This window comes from Oncorhynchus gorbuscha, linkage group LG11, assembly GCF_021184085.1.
Source record: "Oncorhynchus gorbuscha isolate QuinsamMale2020 ecotype Even-year linkage group LG11, OgorEven_v1.0, whole genome shotgun sequence".
NCBI classification, from domain to species: domain Eukaryota; kingdom Metazoa; phylum Chordata; class Actinopteri; order Salmoniformes; family Salmonidae; genus Oncorhynchus; species Oncorhynchus gorbuscha.
The window spans coordinates 17,471,037-17,489,405 of NC_060183.1; the positions used below are offsets into that span (position 1 = coordinate 17,471,037).

The window sequence follows — 18,369 nt, forward strand, 5'->3', positions numbered from 1 at the left end:
GAGAAACTCGCTGCACATTAAGGACCAGTTGAGGGCTAGGAAGTTCCCCTGTGAAATGTAAAATGGTAAACCAGATGTTGTTTTCTTTTTTTGCATTCATCCAGTCCCAGGTTCCACCCCAATTAGTGACAATAGAGAGGGATATATGGCACATATTTCCATCAAAGTGCATGTCCTCATCTGTCAGGAAAGTGTTGATCAGGAAATAACTGGGGTACTCAGTTAAAGGATTGGATCTCTTGCAGGCATCCTCTTTTACTGGGAGGCTATGTGAAAGAGTTTATTTAGAGGGGATATAAGAGCCTTTAATAGGTTTGAATTCTGCTGGCAAATGACCTTAGTGGCTTTTCAGGGAACATAATAGAATATAAGGGATCAGAATGGAGTAGAGTAGAATAGAATAGAATCAATAGAATAGAATAGAATAGAATAGAATAGAATAGAATAGAAGGGATCAGAATGGAGTAGAAGTCAACAGAGTAGAGTAGAATAGAAGTCAACAGAATAGAATAGAAGGGATCAGAAATAGAGTAGTATAGAAGTCAACAGAATAGAATGTAAGGGATCAGAAATGGAGTAGAATAGAATAGAAGTCAACATATTAGAATAGAATATACCAAATATGCTAAAGTATGATAGGTTTGAATGAATCTGTGCCATTAGAAGTTTGAAGTACGGTATATGCCATTCAACATTCAACAGACACTTTTTTTTATCCAAAGCGATTTACAGTTGAACTAAAGCAGTTGAATACAATTGAATAATGTGGCCTCACAGAGGTTGGCCTGCTGCATACAAATATTAATACTACTCCTACCATAATTCTTTGCGGCACCCAATTTTTTTTGTAATCGCTCTGCTCCACGCCCCTGCCCACTACCTAAGCATTGGGATATGTAGGAAATATCCGTGGAGAGATGGGCTGAAACTCCTTTCGGTTCATCCTAAAAGATCTCTCAAGCGACCGATAGGATTTCCGAAAGAACATAAATATGTAAGTATTCACAAATGTTCTTTATTGTGGGAGCATTCGATGTTGGGATACAATGTAGATTGGTATGCGCATGTAGCGCGCGCGAGGCACTATGAACGCAGCCTGAATGTAAATATTCTTAGCCACTTTTCCAGTAGCGGACTTCAGTCGATCATACACAGTATCAAGACACGTATCAGCAGAATATATCTTTAGAATTGAAGTTACTTCATAAATCATCATGTTACACTCATGTTTATTGAATGATATAAATCGATGTGTTGCTCGTCATATCAGGAAAGTGTTATGGTTGTGTGGAATGCTGAACTATCCTCCGTCTGTTATTGTTACGAACTGCTATAACAGTAGACTGACTATACATCCTACACATTCACAAACAACACGTTCATGCGCTGTAGCCTAGGCTATTTAGGCTACTATACTTACAGTATGATCTGTGTTAGCTTATCTGATGTCAATACCAGCCAGCCATACCTCAATCTGTATCAATATGCCAGATTCTCCCCCTTTTATATGTCAATTGGTAGATTTGTTTCTCATAACAAGAGTTTGATTAAATATCATGAGCTCCAGATGTTTCACTTGTGTAATAGCATAGTTAGGCCTATTGTAGCTAATATTATTATGTTAAACGTACAGGTAACTGCCAAAATAAAGGAAACACCAACATAAAGTGTCTTAATAGGACGTTGGGCCACCACGAGACGCCAGAACAGCTTCAATGTACCTCGTCATAGATTCTACAAGTGTCTGGAACTCTATTGGAGGGATGTGACACCCTTCTTCCTCGAGAAATTCCATAATTGGAGTGTTTTGTTGATGGTGGTGGAAAATGCTGTCTCGGGCGCCACTCCAAAATCTCCCATAAGTGTTCAATTGGGTTAAGATCTGGTGACTGAGACACACACGTGCACACACTCTTTAAAACCCCCCTATGCTCCTATGAGACGCCTCTTTCAAAGTCACTGTGACCTCTTCTAGCCATGCTAGCCAGAATAATGGGCAACTGGGGAATTGTATACATGATATGTTTTGATAACTTTTTTTTTTATACAGGTCTCATTAACAAGTGAACATGACCCTAAACATTATGGGATGTTTTAATTTGTTAATTAACTCAGGAACCACGACTGTGTGGAAGAACCTGCTTTAAATATACTTGGTATCCCTCATTTACTCAAGTGTTTGCTTTATTTTGGCAGTTACCTCTACTTGTGATGTTTTTTCTAGGTGATTGGCCTTTAATGTTTATGGTGACACCAACCACCCACTCATACAACTGGTTCACATTCAAGGATGTGTTATTTCCCTTTCCTGTCACCGAATACAATCATTGGCTTAGTTGACTGTATATGAAGACGTACTGCTACTGCTGGCTTTGGAAGGTTTGAATTACCTCTAGGTGCTCTCGGGGCAGTGTGCTATGTAGGCCTTCATAAAGGGATGCAAATTCTGTGGTTTTCATTTGCACCCAGCTCCATACAATGGCAGAGAACGTTAATCCGTTTCAGGTGATAGAGGATGGCTACACATAAGCCTTCTCATTGGTTGATTGCACACATTGTATGAATGTGTGTTTGTTTTATCTTCGTGCCTAGCAACTCACCGTTTAATGTCTCCTATTTGTCAGAATGATGAGATGGCCTTTAAAATGTATGACATCTATTTCCCTATTGCTGTCTTGTTGTCATACAGCTCAGAGTCAGACCCATGTTTATTTTGGGCTTGTGGTTGGTTTGCCTAAACTCCAAACACTCACACCCTCTCCCCATGTTTATAATGTCAATACGGGGGGTGCTACTTTTGACCAAACCCTAGTGCATAATGGGAAATAAGATGTCATTTGAGACAGGATTGCTGTCAGATTATTATTTTTATTATTTTTTAGCTCGCATTAGATTAGATCACATTAAATTAGGTCACACATTTTGCAGTCCATAGACTCGTGTTTTGCGGACATAACTGTAGTATACTATAGTATTCACTAGTGTTTTTGCTGTCTTTACTACAGTATTCACTGTAGTGTTTTTGCTGTCTTTACTGCAGTATTCACTGTAGTGTTTTTGCGGTCTTTACTACAGTATTCACTGTAGTGTTTTTGCGGTCTTTACTGCAGTATTCGCTGTAGTGTTTTGCAGACATGACTGTAGTACACTAGTATTCAATATAGGGTTTTTGCAGACATGACTGTAGTATATTGCAGTATTCACAAGTGTTTTTGAGGGGGTGAATGTAGTATACTGCAGTATTATTATTTTCTGGTCCACAGATGCCAGTACTTGTCTTTGTACCAGCAGTGCACAACTAGCTAGGCCTAAACAGCAATGTAATCTCTTCAACATTATAAGCCTCCTCCTCGGCCAGAGGTGTGAGGATTAGGTTAGCCTCAGCAGAATTCAGATGCATAGCGTGCCGTCTGTATGTAATTAACTACCAGTGTAGAATTGAACAGTATTAGAGCAGATATCCTTTTTCCTCTTTCTATTCTGTAACGGTATTTGGGGCAACCTCGCTCACAAGGAACGAACCAATGTGTTCAGCTCAAAAGACAAGACTTGAGTATTCTGTTGTTTGTCTCAATTCAGCATTTTGTCATCTGAGATTTTGGGTGAATTAGCATTTATTCGATTCCGAATTGTTCAATTGTTTGTTGTTTGTTGTATTTTAAAGACGCTTCCAGTTGATGTGGAAATACAAATCTTGAGGCACTATTCAGAGCAGAGGTGTCTTCTTCTAGACCCCAAACATGCACAATGCTATAACATAGTAGACGCACCACTGTTATGGTTTGGGGTTTTCAGTTATTCAAAGAGTCACTGTGTGTTTTTTGGCCAAAGAAATGAGCAACATACTAGTGCAGGTATGAAGTAAGAGGAAATGGAATTTGGCCGAAATACCCTCTTCACTCCCTTCAGTGTTGCATTGATTGGCCCTGAGCTTATAGTATATACTGTAATTCATAAACCACACCTTTTATTGCGCTGTAATTCCTTTTCCCTTATACTGTCCCTATCAGTGACAAGCCAAAGTAAGCATGTGACAATGTAGGAGTGTGTGTGTTGATAGGTATTGGTTACAGAGCGGTTGGAAACAAGAACATGAGTAAAAGTTCAGTGTGTGTGTGCCTTGTACGTGTGCTGTGGGTGCGTGCGTGTGTGTGTATGGTCGACTATGAAAATGTGGAAGGTCACCTCAGCCACATATTCAGGTTCTCTATTTTCTTTTTCGCTCTCTCTCTGTTTTCTGGTCCTAAAAATAATACCAAAAGCCCAATCCCCTAGAGGGCATGTGTTCAGGCAACCATGAGATTTGGGAGGCTAGGACTGAGTCACAGCTGTACACACACACACACACACACACACACACACACACACAGACAGACAGACAGACAGACAGACAGACAGACAGACAGACAGACAGACAGACAGACAGACAGACAGACAGACAGACAGACAGACAGACAGACAGACAGACAGACAGACAGACAGACAGACAGACAGACAGACAGACAGACAGACAGACAGACAGACAGACAGACAGACAGACAGACAGACAGACAGACAGACAGACAGACAGACAGACAGACAGACAGACAGACAGACAGACAGACAGACAGACAGACAGACAGACAGACAGACAGACAGACAGACAGACAGACAGACAGACAGACAGACAGACAGACAGACAGACAGACAGACAGACAGACAGACAGACAGAGGTGTAAGTAGGGATAAAGTCAGAGGGAGGAGGGAAGCAGATGGAGAGAGGGAAGAAGTGAGCTAGCCCTCTGAGTGTATTGCCAAGGGAATCCAGTGAATGGTCCATTAACACCCGAGCTGTAATGGATCTGTGCTGTTAGCATTCATCCCCATATCCAGAGACCCAGTCAAGGAGCATCATGTCACGACTGAATGGACACATGGAGTGGTTTTATGGTTTCACCTATCTGTCCAAAAGCCTCAGACCTGTCTTCTTGACACACTAACCCCGTAGAAATGTCTGGAGAATGAGAACGACTGAGCTCTGGGCAGTTCCATGTGAAGGAGCAATGAGCACCAACATGGGATGTTCATAGGAGCGTATCTAATTGAGTGTCAAATGAAAGCTAAGAATTTATTTTGAGGAAATTAAGACATTCTTCAACCATTATACATATTAAAAATGAGGCATAATTAATGGCTTTGATTTCTGGTTGAACAGATTGAAAAGGGTGTTGTGGAAAAATAGAAAGAGAACAAATGTGAACGAAGATGGTCACTGATTAAGATGAGTCCAACGACTTGCAGGTGCCGAGGCCCAGCGTGAGGGCTCAATCCCGATTTATGGCATTGTCTGGATGGCAGACCATATGATGGATATCATAAAAGTTTAACACAGCCTTATCCATGGCTTTCTCCGAGGCGGGAGGTTCCCATAGATCCCTGGGAGCACGGACACCTTCGGGTGTGTTAAGACCGATGAAAACTTGAATTGACTAAATGAATGTTACTTCGTGAATTAAATTGTCTTGTTTGGATTGTTTCAAGAGTTCATAAAGAGTTCATAAAGTGCTATGGATTTATTTTTGCAGTGTTACTGTGTTATTCTGCCCATCGGACAGTGGCAGTGGTGGAAACAGTACTCAATTGTCATACTTGACTAAAAGTTAAGGTATCTTAATAGAAAATGAAAGTCACCCAGTGAAATACTACTTGAGTAAAAGTCTAAAAGTATCTGGTTTTAAATGTAAAATAAGTATATTGGCAGAAAAAAGTAATGAAGTGTCATACTTGAGGGAAAGTAAATGGTAATCAAATTCCTTATATTAAGCAAACCAGATGGCAGTATTGTGTTATTTATTTTCATTAACGGACAGATGGGGGCACACTCCAACACGCAGACGTAATTTACAAAAGCAATATTTGAGTTTAGTGAGTCCACCAGATCAGATTCAGTAGGGATGACAACACGTTCTTTTAATAGGTGTGTGAATTGGACCATAATGCTATCCTGCCTGAGCATTCGAAATGTAACAAGTACTTTTAGGTGTCAGGGAAAATGTATGGAAGTAAAAAGAGGACATCTTTTCTTTAGGAATGTGGTGGAGTAAAAGTAAAAGTTGTCAAAAATATAAATAGTAAAGTATAGTAGATACTAGAGGTCGACCGATTAATCGATTTAAATAAAAAAAAATACAAATAAAATATTTTTAATACTTTTTATTTAACTAGGCAAGTCAGTTAAGAACACATTCTTATTTTCAATGACTGCCTAGGAACTGTGGGTTAACTGCCTTGTTCAGGGGCAGAATGACAGATTTTCACCTTGTCAGCTCAGGGGTTTCAATCTTGCAACCTTCACAGTTAACTAGTCCAACGCTCTAACCATTGCACTCCACGAGTAGCCTGTCTGTTACGTGAATGCAGTAGAAGCCAAGGTAAGGTTGCTAGCTAGCATTAAACTTATCTTATAAAAAACAATCAATCACAATCACTAGTTATAAATACTAATCCAGTTTAGCAGGCAATATTAACCAGGTGAAATTGTGTCATTTCTCTTGCGTTCATTGCACGCAGAGTCAGGGTATATGCAACAGTTTGGGCTGCCTGGCTCATTGCGAACTAATTTGCCAGAATTGTACGTAATTATGACATACATTGAAGGATGTGCAATGTAACAAGAATATTTAGACTTAGGGATGCCACCCGTTAGATAAAATACCGAACGGTTCCGTATTTCACTGAAATAATAAACGTTTTGTTTTCTAAATGATAGTTTCCGTATTCGATCATATTAATGACCAAAGGCTCGTATTTCAGTGTGTTATTATGTTATAATTAAGTCTGATTTGATAGAGCAGTCTGACTGAGCAGCAGCAGGCCCGTAATCATTCATTCAAACAGCACTTTTGTGCGTTTTGCCAGCAGCTCTTCGCAAGCACAGCGCTTTTTATGACTTCAAGCCTATCAGCCTAATTGCTGGTGTAACCAATGTGAAATGGCTAGCTAGTTAGCTGGGTGTGCGCTAATACTGTTTCAGACGTCACTCGCTTTTAGATTTGGAGTAGTTATTCCCCTTGCGCTACAAGGGCCGCGGCTTTTGTGGAGCGATGGGTAACGATGCATCGAGTGTGGCTGTTGTCGATGTGTTCCTGGTTCGAGCCCAGGTAGGGGCGAGGAGGGGGACGGAAGCTATACTGTTACACTGGCAATACTATAGTGCCTATAAGAACATCCAATAGTCAAAGGTATATGAAATACAAATGGTATAGAGAGAAATAGTCCTATAAATACTATATTAACTACAACCTAAAACCTCTTACCTTGGAATATTGAAGTCTCATGTTAAAAGGAACCACCAACTTTCTTATGTTCTCATGTTCTGAGCAAGGAACTTGGACATTAGCTTTTTTACATGGCACATATTTTACATGGCACATATTTTACATGGCACACATTTTTACATGGCACATATTACTTTCTTCTCCAACACTTTGTTCTTGCATTATTTAAACCAAATTGAACATGTTTCAATATTTATTTGAGGCTAAATTTATTTTATTGATGTTTTATGTTAAGTTAAAATAAGTGTTAATTCAGTATTGTTGTAATTGTCATTATTACAAACAAAACATTTTTATGAAAAATCGTCCGATTAATCGGCATCTGCTTTTTTGGCCCCCAATAATCGGTATCGGTGTTGAAAAATCATAATCGGTCGACCTCTAGTAGATACCACAAAAAAAATGTCTAAAGTAGTACTTGAAAGTATTTTTACTTAAGTACTTCACACCACTGAATGGCAGTCAGTTCAATGGGGGAGTGACAGAGATGTGCGCCCCTATCATTCAGATAAGAGTTCTGCTTATTGTTTTGGCCTAGCATAGTGATGTTATTTAGACAATGGGAGGTACTGAGATTTGGCGCTCTGGGGAAAATAAAAGATTGGTGGAAACTTTGTTCATGGAGTCATTCTAAACCAATCTCCAGTGTCTGCTAAATGACTAAAGAATATTTAGAATATTGTGTATTCTTTTGACATTGAAGACTTCTGTTATGCCATTGTATTCTTATTGCATAACTGTAATAAATCGGATTACTTTTAAATGGATACGAATGGTTGTCCTCATATTTCTGAGTAATATTCCTTGAATTATTATTTTATGTATGATGTAATGGTAAAAGACTACACATAGCATATATGCTCGGCCTCTAACTGTGAAGCTCTGAGCTGAGGTTAACTCAATCATTTAATGCTGGGACATTGATCGCAAGATATTAGCTCTTTGTCTCTCAGCCTGTTAATATTAGGGTTATCTTGGACACGTAACTTATAGTATTCCGAGTGGTGACGCAAGGCTCGCTACTTTGACTAGAACCTTCGGATTCGCTTATGGGCCTATAGCATTCACATGATAATGGAGTCCGATTGAATATTATATTATGGTCTTATTGCTCCTACACTCATCTCTGTCATCAGACGGAGTGGAAGTGCACTCTTTTACAGGGGTCTTAGAAAACATCGATCACAAAATGTCATAAAAAGTATTAGAAGTACATCAAAACACAATACTGTGGAAGTAAAGAACCCTGCTAACTAATATCAACACTTATTATTTCGTTTTGGAGAAGTGTTTTGGAATATGGGTTGGAATAATACACTATGGCCTTTCTCTTGCAGTTTTTGTTCTTCTTTGTATTATCTTTAACCAGATCTATTGTGTTACATTCTACTACATTCCTTTCACGTTTACACAAACCTCAAAGTGTTTCCTTTCAAATCGTACCAAGAATATATGTATATCCCTGCTTCAGGGCCTGAGGCTACAGGCAGTTAGATTTGGGTATGACGTTTTAGGCGAAAATTGAAAGAAAAGGGCGGATCCTTAAAGATGCAGTAGGCCCAGAACAAAGAGGCACGTTTTACTCTTCATTGTATTCAGAGGGTGAATATCAATAGTATGCATGCCAGTGTCTCTTGGCTAAGAGTTGAGGGAAGCCTGCATCGCTTCTTGTTTGTATTAGAAACATGAATGTGTTGGAAATTCCAAATAGTTTGCATAGTCAACTTACACACATCACTGACACACACACTTCCCCTACCAGACATGCCACCAGGGGTCTTTTTCACGGTCCCCGGGTCTAGAACAAATTCAAGGAAACGTACAATATTATAAAGAGCCATGGATCTCCATAACTGTTTTCTTTCTCTATCTGTCATCTGTCGGTCAAAGCAAAACTGGGAAAATGGGAAGCATAGAATAGATGAACAACCCCTCAGAAAAATCTGTAATGGAATTACTGCAATTGAATTGGCTAAATTGTTGTAGTCACAAACTACAGTTGGGTACCTGCTGTCCTCTCTTCCACTGGCATACTGTTATATTCAGCTCATAACTGTTTTCTTTCTCTATCTGTCATCTGTCGGTCAAAGCAAAACTGGGAAAACTGTATGAACAACCCCTTCCTCTCACTCTGCCTCTCTCTCTCTCTCCATTTAATGTTACCTCTCCAGACTCGTACTGACACCGACCCATGAGCCTCCTCTCTTTCCATTTACTGCATTTGTCCCCACTGAGCACCGACCAACACCGGACGTCCATGGACATTGAAAAATAGTTTACATTTGGTCAGTTTGCCTTGGCTTTGATTTCAACGACATCAGATGTTTTTTGGGTCAGATCGGCCTAGATTTCCATGTTCACCCATGTTGATTTTTGGTCCATTCCGGCCTTGATTTGGTGCGAATGTAGACCAAATCTGAACCAATCATAGATGTCTATGTTTCACCAGTTTAGACATTAAAGTACAGCACAGCACACTAGAGTAGAGTACAGATAATGTACTGTATTGTACTGTACTCTACTGTATTGTTTTGTACTGAACGATACTTTACTATACTCTACTCTACAGTACTGTCCAAACTTGTGAAACATAGACGTCTAGGACTGATTCAGATTTCCAAATTCGGTCTTGTTTAGGGGCGGAGCTCATTAGAATAATACCCAAATATGCAATGGAGGATATTGCATATTTTTACCTTTGTGGACCTATTCAGATACATAGCCATGAAGAGAATGACATTCAGATCCACAATTATACAGATCAGCGACCTATGATGTAATTCCTTTTCGGTAATTCAGTTACTGGGTGTAAATCCATTCCACTTACTGTAGTTCAATAACCAAAATATATTTTTTTAAGCTCAAGGTGTCATGTCATAGCTGACACCCCATTCCTTCTACAGAAATCTTTGAATCTTAATTCGGAGCAGATATGGCCAGATGGTGCCGACAGAAATTGTCACCTCGCTTCAAGTCCTGAGGAAACTATGCAGTAATTTGGTTTGTTTATGTATTATTTCTTACATTGTTAGCCCAGAAAATCTTAAGTGTTATTACATACAGCCGGGAAGAACTATTGGATATAGAGCAACGTCAATTTACCAACATTACGACCAGGAATACGACTTTCCCGAAGCGGATCCTTTGTTCGGACCTCCACCCTGGACACGGGGTCTAATCTCAGAGGCCGACCAAAAACAACGTTGTCACCGCAGGAGAAGCAGATCGAGCGGCCTCCTGGTCAGACTGAGAAGGCGAGCACACCAACCACCGCTTCCGAGCATATTAGTCGCCAATGTCCAGTCTCAAGACAACAAGGTGGACGAAATTAGGGCACGAGTTGCCTTCCAGAGAGACATCAGAGATTGTAACATTCTCTATTTCACGGAAACATGGCTCATCCGGGATATGTCGTCAGAGTCGGTACAGTCACCGGGGCTCTTCATGCGTTGCGCCGACAGAAACGAGGGGTGTGTGCCTCATGATTAACGACTCATGGTGTAACAATAACAACACACAGGAACTCAAGTCCTTTTGTTCACATGACCTAAAATTCCTTACAAATACATGCCGTCCACATTATCTCCCAAGAGAATTCTCTTCAATTATACTCACAGCCGTGTAGAACTTCACTGGACTCTATGTAAACTGGGTGCATTTGTTGTAGCTGGGGATTTTAGCAAAGCTATTTTGAGAACAAGGCTACCTAATTCTACCAGCACATTGACTGTTGTACCCGCTCAAGCAAAACAATGGACTACTTCTACTCTAACTTCCGCAATGCATACAAGGACCGCCCCCGCCCTCCCTTCGGCAAATCCGACCATGACTCCATCTTGCTCGTACTGTCCTGTAGGCAGAAACTCAAACAGGATGTACCCGTGACTAGAACCATTCAACGCTGGTCTGACCAATCGGAATCCACGCTTCAAGATTGTTTTGATCACGTGGACTGGAAAATGTGCCAGGAAGCCTCAGACAATAACATTGATTTATACACTGACTCTGTGAGTGAGTTTATTAGGAAGTGCATTTGAGATGTTGTACCCACTGTGACTATTAAAACCTACCCCAACCAGAAATCGTGGAAAGACGGCGGCATTCGCGGAAAACTGAAAGCGCAAACCACCGCATTCAACCATGGAAAGAGTTTGGGAATATGGCAGAATATAAACAGTGTAGCTATTCCCTCCGCAAGGCAATCAAACAAGCAAAATGTCAGTATAGGGACAAAATGGAGACGCAATTCAATGGCCCAGACATGAGACCTATGTGTCAGGGTCTACAGGCAATTACGGACTACAAAAAGAAAACCAGCCACGTCAAGGACACCAACGTCTTGCTTCTAGACAAACTTTCTTTGCCCCCTTTGAGGATAATACAGTGCATCCGACACGACCCGCTATCAAGGACTGTGGGCCCCCCTTCTCCTTCTCTGTGGCTGACGTGAGCAAGACATTTAAACGCGTTAACCCTCGCAAGGCTGCTGGCCCAGACGGCATCCCTTGCCGCGTTCTCAGAGCATGCGCAGACCAGCTGGCTGGTGTGTTTACGGACATATTCAATCACTCCCTATCCCAGTCTGCTGTCCCCACATGCTTCAAGATGGCCACCATTGTTCCTGTACCCAAGGCAATGATAACTGAACTTCTGTCATCATGAAGTGCTTTGAGAGACGAGTCAAGGATCATATCACCTCCAGCTTACCTGCCACCCTAGACCCACTTCAGTTTGCATACCGCCCCAACAGGTCCACAGACGATGCAATCGCCATCACACTGCTCACTGCCCTATCCCATCTGGACAAGAAGAATAACTATGTAAGTATGCTGTTCATTGACTACAGCTCAGCATTCAACACCATAGAGCCCTCCAAGCTCATCATTAAGCTTGAGATCCTGGTTCTCAACCCTGTGCAGTTGGGTCCTGGACTTTCTGACGGGCCGTCCCAAGGTGGTGAAGGTAGGAAACAACATCTCCACTTCACTGATCCTCAACACTGGGGCCCCACAAGGGTGCATGCACAGACCCCTCCTGTACTCCCTGTTCACCCATGACTGCGTGGTCATGCATGCCTCCAACTCAATCATCATGTTTGCAGACGACACAACAGTAGTGGGCTTGATTACCAACAACAACAAGACAGCCTACAGGGAGGAGGTGAGGGCACTCGGAGAGTGGTATCAGGAAAACAACCTCTCACTCAACATCAACCAAACAAAGAAAATGATCGTGGACTTCAGGAAACAGCAGAGGGAGCACCCCCCATCCACATCAATGAGACAGCAGTGGAGAATAAATTTTAAGTTCCTAGGCGTACACATCACGGACAAACTGAAATGGTCTAACCACACAGACAGCTTGGTGAAGAAGGCTCAACTTCACCTCTTCAACCTCAGGAGGCTGAAGAAATTTGGTTTGTCACCTAAAACCCTCACAAACTTTTACAGATGCACAATCGAGAGCATCCTGTTGGGCTGTATCGCCGCCTGGTACGGCAACTGCACCGCCCACAACCGCAAGGCTCTCCAGAGGGTAGTGCGGTCTGCACAATGCATCACCGGGGGCAAACTACCTGCCCTCCAGGACACCTACTGCACCCGATGTCACAGGAAGGCCAAAAAGATCATCAAGGACAACAACCACCCGAGCCACTGCCTGTTCACCTCGCTATCATCCAGAAGGCAAGGTCAGTATAGGTGCATCAAAGCTGGGACCGAGAGACTGAAACAGCTTCAATCTAAAGACCATCAGACTGTTAAAACAGCCATCACTAACATAGAGAGGCTGATGCCAACATAGAGACCCAAATCACTGGCCACTTTAATAAATTGATTTAATAAAGGTATCGATAATCACTTTAAATAATGCCACTTTAATAATGTTTACATATCCTACATTACTCATCTAATATGTGTGTATACTGTCTTTCATACCTTCTGTTGCATCTTGCCTATGCCGTACGACCATCGCTCATTCATATATTTATATGTACATATTCTTATTTCATCCCTTTAAGGTAGTTGTATAAGGTAGTTGTTGTGAATTTGTTAGATTACTTGTTAGATATTACTGTGCTGTCGGAACTAGAAGCACAAGCATTTAGCTACACTCGCATTAATACCTGCTAACCATGTGTATGTGACAAATACAATTTGATTTGATTTGATATTTAAGTTTTTGGAAAATGTGGTCGCATAAGAAACTGAGGGAGATTTTACCATAGTTCTCTTACCAAACTTTTTATCTGCACAGTTCTTCCAGTCAATGTGTTTTTATGAAATGTTCTGTGCATATTGTTCAAAATAGTCCTTGTGCATAGAGTTGTTAAACTTTGAAATCAATAGCTTTTGTTTGGAATGCATTTTAAAGTGGAATTGCCCTTCTCTTTCTCTTACCTCTTACTACACGTGCTTCTGCTTCCTCATCTCACACACACACACACACACACACACACACACACACACACACACACACACACACACACACACACACACACACACACACACACACACACACACACACACACACACACACACACACACACACACACACACACACACACACACACACACACACACACACACTGAGCTGCATTGTTTGTAACCTCACTGCAGACTCTTTCTTCCTCTTTTTCTTCATTAACTTCACCCAGTGGTGGAAAAAGTCCCCAATTGTCATACTTGCGTAAAATTAAAGATAACTTAGAAAATTACTCAAGTTAAAGTGAATGTTACTGTCACGTTCTGACCTTAGTTCCTTTGTTTTGTCTTTGTTTTAGTATGGTCAGGGCGTGAGTTGGCGTGGGCAGTCTATGTTCTTTTTTCTATAATTTGGGATTTCTGTGTTTGGCCTGGTATGGTTCTCCATCATAGGCAGCTGTCAATTGTTGTCCCTGATTGAGAACCATACTTAGGTAGCCTGGTTTCACCTTTGAGTTGTGGGTGATTGTTTTCTGTTGAGTGTTTGTGTATTCACCAGACAGAACTGTTTTGGTTGTGTTTGTTCACTTTGTTGTTTTTGTTCAGTGTTCTTTTACTTAATTAAAAAGATGGACACTTACCACGCTGCGCATTGTTCCTCACCTTCTTCCACCGACGACCGTTACAGTTACCCAGTAAAATACTACTTGAGTAAAAGTCTAAGAGTATTTGGTTTGAAATATACTTAGGTATCAACAGTAAATGTAATTGATGAAATATACTTAAGTATCAAAACTGAAAGTAAAAGCATAAATCATTTCAAATTCCTTTAAGCAAACCAGACAGCACTATTTTCCTGTTTTGTTATTTACGGATAGCCAGGTGCACACTCCAACACTTAGACATCCTTTACAAACAAATAAGTTGTGTTTAGTGAGTCCGCCAGATCAGAGGCAGTAGGGATGACCACTTCGCTCCGCAGGTAGTATAACTTTTTCATTACATTTCATTACATTTCATTATAGTACAACGGTTTGATTTGTCTAATCTTAGCAATTTCTTCTTAGCTAGCTACATAGCCGTCTTTGTATCAAAGATAATTGCGGAATTATCGTATTTCGTCGTCCTAACGTAGTCTTCACTGCTCTGCCCGGCAGCTAGCCAGCTAGCTAGCAAACGTCCACCGATTAGCAGCACTGTAGAAACTATTACACTCAACTGAACGACTTGATTAGTGTAGTGTTAGCTAGCTACTTAGCTGTCTTTGCTGTCTTCGTATCCAAGATAATTGTGTAGTTTAGAGTGTGTAGTCTTAGAGTGATTATCTTAATTTACCGAGGTTAGCTAGCCAGCTATTTGTCGTCCTTAACGTAGGAGACTCTGCTAGCTAGCCAACAGGTAGCCAACAGCTAGCCAACGTCTTCCGAATAGAACTCAACAACCCGGTCGCAATTCCGCTTCGCTCCACAGGTAGTATCACATTTTCACTTCATTTCATTACAGTACAACGGTTTGATTTGTTTGATCGTAGCTAGCTACATAGCTAGCTACATAGCCGTCTTTGTATCAAAGATAATTGTGTAGTCTAGAGCAATTTTCTAGGTTAGCTAGCCAGCTATTGTCGTTCTTTTAACGCAACGTAACGTAATCAACACTGCTAGCTAGCCAGCTAGCCCCCGAATAGCAGCACTGTAGAAACTATTACACTCAACGGAATGACTTGATTAGTGTAGTGTCAACAACGTAGTGTCAACAACGCAGCCACTGCCAGCTAGCCTACAAAGTCAACAACGCAGCCACTGCCAGCTAGCCTACTTCAGCAGTACTGTATCATTTTAATCATTTTAATCAATAAGATTCTTGCTACGTAAGCTTAACTTTCTGAACATTCGAGACGTGTAGTCCACTTGTCATTCTAATCTCCTTTGCATTAGCGTAGCCTCTTCTGTAGCCTGTCAACTATGTGTCTGTCTATCCCTGTTCTCTCCTCTCTGCACAGACCATACAAACGCTCCACACCGCGTGGCCGCGGCCACCCTAATCTGGTGGTCCCAGCGCGCACGACCCACGTGGAGTTCCAGGTCTCCGGTAGCCTCTGGAACTGCCGATCTGCGGCCAACAAGGCAGAGTTCATCTCAGCCTATGCCTCCCTCCAGTCCCTCGACTTCTTGGCACTGACGGAAACATGGATCACCACAGACAACACTGCTACTCCTACTGCTCTCTCTTCGTCCGCCCACGTGTTCTCGCACACCCCGAGAGCTTCTGGTCAGCGGGGTGGTGGCACCGGGATCCTCATCTCTCCCAAGTGGTCATTCTCTCTTTCTCCCCTTACCCATCTGTCTATCGCCTCCTTTGAATTCCATGCTGTCACAGTTACCAGCCCTTTCAAGCTTAACATCCTTATCATTTATCGCCCTCCAGGTTCCCTCGGAGAGTTCATCAATGAGCTTGATGCCTTGATAAGCTCCTTTCCTGAGGACGGCTCACCTCTCACAGTTCTGGGCGACTTTAACCTCCCCACGTCTAACTTTGACTCATTCCTCTCTGCCTCCTTCTTTCCACTCCTCTCCTCTTTTGACCTCACCCTCTCACCTTCCCCCCCTACTCACAAGGCAGGCAATACGCTCGACCTCATCTTTACTAGATGCTGTTCTTCCACTAACCTCATTGCAACTCCCCTCCAAGTCTCCGACCACTACCTTGTATCCTTTTGCCTCTCGCTCTCATCCAACACCTCCCACACTGCCCCTACTCGGATGGTATCGCGCCGTCCCAACCTTCGCTCTCTCTCCCCCGCTACTCTCTCCTCTTCCATCCTATCATCTCTTCCCTCTGCTCAAACCTTCTTCAACCTATCTCCTGATTCTGCCTCCTCAACCCTCCTCTCCTCCCTTTCTGCATCCTTTGACTCTCTATGTCCCCTATCCTCCAGGCCGGCTCGGTCCTCCCCTCCCGCTCCGTGGCTCGACGACTCATTGCGAGCTCACAGAACAGGGCTCCGGGCAGCCGAGCGGAAATGGAGGAAAACTCGCCTCCCTGCGGACCTGGCATCCTTTCACTCCCTCCTCTCTACATTTTCGTCCTCTGTCTCTGCTGCTAAAGCCACTTTCTACCACTCTAAATTCCAAGCATCTGCCTCTAACCCTAGGAAGCTCTTTGCCACCTTCTCCTCCCTCCTGAATCCTCCTCCCCCTCCCTCCCCCTCCTCCCTCTCTGCAGATGACTTCGTCAACCATTTTGAAAAGAAGGTCGACGACATCCGATCCTCGTTTGCTAAGTCAAACGACACCGCTGGTTCTGCTCACACTGCCCTACCCTGTGCTCTGACCTCTTTCTCCCCTCTCTCTCCAGATGTAATCTCGCGTCTTGTGACGGCCGGCCGCCCAACAACCTGCCCGCTTGACCCTATCCCCTCCTCTCTTCTCCAGACCATTTCCGGAGACCTTCTCCCTTACCTCACCTCGCTCATCAACTCATCCCTGACCGCTGGCTACGTCCCTTCCGTCTTCAAGAGAGCGAGAGTTGCACCCCTTCTGAAAAAACCTACACTCGATCCCTCCGATGTCAACAACTACAGACCAGTATCCCTTCTTTCTTTTCTCTCCAAAACTCTTGAACGTGCCGTCCTTGGCCAGCTCTCCCGCTATCTCTCTCTGAATTACCTTATTGATCCAAATCAGTCAGGTTTCAAGACTAGTCATTCAACTGAGACTGCTCTTCTCTGTATCACGGAGGCGCTCCGCACTGCTAAAGCTAACTCTCTCTCCTCTGCTCTCATCCTTCTAGACCTATCGGCTGCCTTCGATACTGTGAACCATCAGATCCTCCTCTCCACCCTCTCCGAGTTGGGCATCTCCGGCGCGGCCCACGCTTGGATTGCGTCCTACCTGACAGGTCGCTCCTACCAGGTGGCGTGGCGAGAATCTGTCTCCTCACCACGCGCTCTCACCACTGGTGTCCCCCAGGGCTCTGTTCTAGGCCCTCTCCTATTCTCGCTATACACCAAGTCACTTGGCTCTGTCATAACCTCACATGGTCTCTCCTATCATTGCTATGCAGACGACACACAATTAATCTTCTCCTTTCCCCCTTCTGATGACCAGGTGGCGAATCGCATCTCTGCATGTCTGGCAGACATATCAGTGTGGATGACGGATCACCACCTCAAGCTGAACCTCGGCAAGACGGAGCTGCTCTTCCTCCCGGGGAAGGACTGCCGGTTCCATGATCTCGCCATCACGGTTGACAACTCCATTGTGTCCTCCTCCCAGAGCGCTAAGAACCTTGGCGTGATCCTGGACAACACCCTGTCGTTCTCAACTAACATCAAGGCGGTGGCCCGTTCCTGTAGGTTCATGCTCTACAACATCCGCAGAGTACGACCCTGCCTCACACAGGAAGCGGCGCAGGTCCTAATCCAGGCACTTGTCATCTCCCGTCTGGATTACTGCAACTCGCTGTTGGCTGGGCTCCCTGCCTGTGCCATTAAACCCCTACAACTCATCCAGAACGCTGCAGCCCGTCTGGTGTTCAACCTTCCCAAGTTCTCTCACGTCACCCCGCTCCTCCGCTCTCTCCACTGGCTTCCAGTTGAAGCTCGCATCCGCTACAAGACCATGGTGCTTGCC

General features: G+C 43.1%; 1 protein-coding gene across 4 annotated transcripts in view; it reads left to right on the plus strand.

The window, feature by feature from the left end:
• The first annotated feature begins 845 nt into the window (after positions 1–845).
• The window catches only part of LOC124048190 (pleckstrin homology domain-containing family A member 1-like), a 46,240-nt gene continuing 28,716 nt past the window's right edge, over positions 846–18,369 (plus strand). For 3 of the 4 annotated variants that reach the window (XM_046368715.1, XM_046368713.1, XM_046368716.1), the window contains exon 1: positions 846–994. The gene's annotated coding sequence lies outside the window, so the exon portion shown is untranslated. Of the gene's footprint in view, positions 995–6,360; positions 6,411–18,369 lie in introns of those variants that run through there. The other variant, XM_046368714.1, reaches the window with a different exon arrangement.